This window comes from Hibiscus syriacus, unplaced genomic scaffold (assembly GCF_006381635.1).
Source record: "Hibiscus syriacus cultivar Baekdansim isolate YM2019G1 unplaced genomic scaffold, ASM638163v2 tig00113725_pilon, whole genome shotgun sequence".
In the NCBI taxonomy this organism is placed as follows: Eukaryota; Viridiplantae; Streptophyta; class Magnoliopsida; order Malvales; family Malvaceae; genus Hibiscus; species Hibiscus syriacus.
In genome coordinates this window covers 20,430,693-20,435,550 of record NW_024063471.1, presented here as the reverse complement: position 1 = coordinate 20,435,550, position 4,858 = coordinate 20,430,693, and positions in this window count along the sequence as shown.

Genomic DNA, 4,858 nt, shown 5'->3' with positions numbered 1-4,858 from the left:
CGTCCTATAAAAGCTCTGAATGTTATGCAAAGAACTTCACTAAAAAAATCTGGGCAAAAGTCACATGAAAAGAACTAGGATAAATTCTCCTTGTGATGTGTTTCAAAAGTCAAATCAGAACAAACATTGTTATCCCATTGGTATTTGCTGAGTTTGGCATATTTACATCTACATTCTCTAAAAATGATAGATTCTCATTTCAAAAATGAAAGCTTTATTTTTTCACACAAGTTCAAGGACAAAATGGGGACACTGAGGTCATAATTCTGACTGCAACAAGAGCTCCATAAATGAAACATTTCTTCTGAGACTTTAATACAAATTGAGACAAGGAAGACACAAATACAAATTGATTTGATGTTTCTTCAGAAATGCAAGCCTGATAGCATAAGTTGCTACATTGATATTGGGAGAAAACCCTGGAAAGGAATTATTAAGTGGAAGAAGATTGAATTCGTCACTCTGAAGTCAAACGAAGATTGAATCTACATTTTGCATTCATAAGAACATTATTTGCATAAAAGATCATGCATTACATTTGATTGCATTTGCATAAATACATTTTTCACATGAAGATACAGGGACAAAATACCTTACAAATGTAAGGTAGAATTCAAATCCTAAATACAGGAACATGTTAGGAGAGACAAACATCTGAAGAATATATGAACGCAATCCACAAATTGAGAATTATTTTGAATTGGGGCATGTCACCCAACCAACAAGTTTCTCATTTAATCTTTTTTAGAAAATGAAATTTTTTGAAAAGTAAGAAGTTTCTTACCCAGTAAAATATTTCCCACAAATTTGTAAATCCTTCGGGTCATCTGTTAGTCTTTCGAGCATGATGCTTAAATCCTTTGGGTCATTTGTTAGTCGTTCGAGCAAGATGATAAGTCCTTAGGGCCATCCGTAAAGCCTTTGGGTAGGATGTTCACATATGATTTTTGCATGAAAATGAGATAGCGATTTTCAAAGTTTCTCATTTAATGTTCTAGAAAATCAAATTCTTGAAAAGTAAGAAGTTTCTTACCTAATAAAGTATTTCCCACAAATTTGTAAATCCTTCGGGTCATCTGTTAGTCTTTCGAGCATGATGCTTAAATCCTTCGGGTTATCTTAGTGTTTCGAGAAGGATGATAAGTCCTTAGGGCCATCCGTAAAGCCTTTGGGTAGGATGTTCACATATGATTTTCGCATGAAAATGAAATAGCGATTTTTTAAAGTTTCTCATTTAATGTTCTAGGAAATCAAATTCTTGAAAAGTAAGAAGTTTCTTACCTAGTACAGTATTTCCCACAAATTTGTAAATACTTCGGTTTATCTGTTAGTCTTTCCAGCATGATGCTTAAATCCTTCGGGTCATCTGTTAGTCTTTCGAGCAAGATGATAAGTCTTTAGGGCCATCCTTAAAGCTTTTGGGTAGGATGTTCACATATGATTTTCGCATGAATCGAGCATGATGCTTAAATCCTTTGGGTTATCACTTAGTGTTTCGAGAAGGATGATAAGTCCTTAGGGCCATCCGTAAAGCCTTGGTAGGATGTTCACATATGATTTTCGCATGAAAATGAAATAGCGATTTTTTAAAGTTTCTCATTTAATGTTCTAGGAAATCAAATTCTTGAAAAGTAAGAAGTTTCTTACCTAGTACAGTTTCCACAAATTTGTAAATCCTTCGGTTTATCTGTTAGTCTTTCCAGCATGATGCTTAAATCCTTCGGGTCATCTGTTAGTCTTTCGAGCAAGATGATAAGTCTTTAGGGCCATCCTTAAAGCTTTTGGGTAGGATGTTCACATATGATTTTCGAATTGAAAATGAGATAGCGATTTTTAAAGTTTCTCATTTAATGTTCTAGAAAATCAAATTCTTGAAAAGAAAGAAGTTTCTTACCTAGTAAAGTATTTCCCACAAATTTGTAAATCCTTCGGGTCATATGTTAGTCTTTCGAGGATGATGCTTAAAACCTTCGGGTCATCTGTCAGTCTTTCGAGCAAGATGATAAGTCCTTAGGGCCATCTGTAAAACCTTAGGGTAGGATGTTTTCGCATGAAAATGAGAAAGTAATAAACAAAGTTTCTCATTTAATGTTCTAGAAAATTAAAACCTCCGAGTAATTTGTAAAACCTCCAGATCATCTATAAAAGCTCAGGGTAGGATGTTTTTACTTTAATTTCCTTATACAAACTTGTCAGCAACATTAGCCCACCAGCATTAATGTATCCACGATTTCAACTTCACAATGAAGGATATCGTGTCCATCAACATCATCCTTAAATATCCAAATGTCCTCATCACGAAGAAACCATGTTATCTAAAATATCTTCAAAGATGGCTAGACGTCCTCATCACGAAGGAACAATGTCATCCACCAATCAGAACTCCTCATCACGAAGGAGCAATATCATTCTTAGATAGCCAGATGTCCTCATCACGAAGGAACTGTGTTATCTCAAATATCTTTAAAGATAGCCAGACGTCCTCATCATGAAGGAACAATGTCATCCACCGATCAGAATTCCTCATCACGAAAGTGCAACATCATTCTTAGATAGCCAGACGTCATCATCACGAAGAAACCGTGTTATCTCAAATATCTTTAAAGATGGCCAGACGTCCTCATCACGAAGGAACAATGTCATCCACCGATCAAAATTCCTCATCACGAAGGAGCAACATCATTCTTAGATAGCCAGACGTCCTCATCACGAAGGAACCATGCTATTTCAAATATCTTTAAAGATGGTCAGATGTCCTCATCACGAAGGAACAATGTCATCCACCGATCAGAACTCCTCATCACGTAGGAGCCGAGTCGCTCTTAGATAGCCAGATGTCCTCATCACGAAGGAACCGTGTTATCTCAAATATCTTCAAAGATGGTCAGACTTCCTCATCATGAAGGAATAATGTCATACACCAGTTGGATCTCTCCCATGAAGAATGGAACGGATTTCCCATCAAAACATGAAGTCATCTGGACGAAAATTCATTATCTTTTTATCTTAGCTGTATTCTTGTTAACAGAAAAATAAACAAAGAGGGCCAGCTGTTGACAATCATTTTCGTTCGAGACTATCATTATTATTATTATTACAAAATAAATTGGGAGCCCATTTACAAAACTAGAGGCCCAGATTCAGATCTAATCTAGCAAGAATCCTAGGGTTCACCAACCCTAGGGACTATTCCGGCACTGCCTCCAGGTGCCCCAACCGGTGACTGCCACGCCGCCGCTGCCTCCAACAGACGGATCCAGAAGAAGCAATGAGAACCGCACACCTCGCCCTATGGTGAGTCTCCATCATAGATCCGGTGACTCACCAAAATGAACGGTGGTCCAAGATCTTTCGAGGGCTATAAAAAACCTTGATTTCCCTACAAAAGAGGAGAGAACACAACAATGGTAAGAACGGGAAGAAAGCAAACAATACCAAAGAGCAACAAACAAACCAAAATGAGAAGAAAAGAAATGAGATCTTACCTTCGTCGAAGCCCAAACGTCATCGGAAAAGTTGTTTTACCGAAGGTAAAATCTTAAATCTAAGACGTTTTGAAATTTTTTAGGAAAAAGGTTTCGGGTTTCGGGTTTAGGGTAAGTCGATCTATGATTTGAGTTACTTTAATTTTTTTCGGCCGTGAATATTGATTGGAATAGTGATCGGTGACATGAATAGTAACCGGCGATGACCAGAATAGTGATCGGAGCTTCCTCCGATGAGAGAATTTAGAGAGAAGTGAGAGCTTCGCTCTCTTTAGAGAGAAGCAAAATTGAGAAAATGAGTAGAATTAATGATTTTAGGCTTATTTTGGCTTATTTATACCCAAATCAAAACTACATCATTTTGGGGAGGGAGTGTGTGTGCAATTTCAAGATTGATAAATCATGTCTATGGTCCCCATATTCTCTAATCTTCCATTATAGTCACCAAAATTAGGTTTCTATTTCTTTTAATTTTGTCTTCGCATTTAATTTATTTTTATTTTAGTCACTACCTATATTACATATATTTAAATAATATTTTAGGATTATTTATATTTTTAATATATATATATATTATAATATTTTGAATATTTACAAATAATTTATATATTTTTAAATTTAATCCTATATTATTATTTTGGTTATTATTTAACTGCTATTATATTTTATTTTCCTTTTAATGTTTAAAATACATATAATAAATAATTAAATAATAATAATGACATAAATTGATTCCATTATTAAAAGTAATAATAAAAAATTTAGAAAAGTAAAGCATTATAATATATTCCACTAATTTTTGTCCAAGTTTTGTCATATATTTTTGAATCCCACGTTTTTTGCTTTTATAATCACATTTTTTTTTAATAAGAGCATTATAGTTATGCTTTTTTTTGTTTAAGAAGAGCTATAGTTTTAATTTAAATTTGTTTTTTATTATAATATGAGCACTAACTTTTTCCATAAATTTACCATTATTAATCTATTCCCATATTTTTTTTATTTAATAATAATGTTTACTCTAACTTTTTATTCCTTAAGTAATCATAATATCAATTTTTAAAATATATTATGCTAATTAATGTCTTTGATAAACGTTTTTTTATATTTTTTATTATTTTAATTAATAATAACATTTTTTGTCATATTATTTTATTCAATAACATATTTTTAAAAAAATTATAATATCTTATGCTAATTAATTTAATTAATTTTATAATTAAAGAATAATATTTATTTATTTTTGAATATTGTCTTAGAGTAACTAAATATCCTATGTTGATATTTTAAAATAATAAATATATTACTTATAAAAAAAACCTAAAAAATTTATTTATTTTATTTTTGGTTATATCAAATTATTTTAATATTAT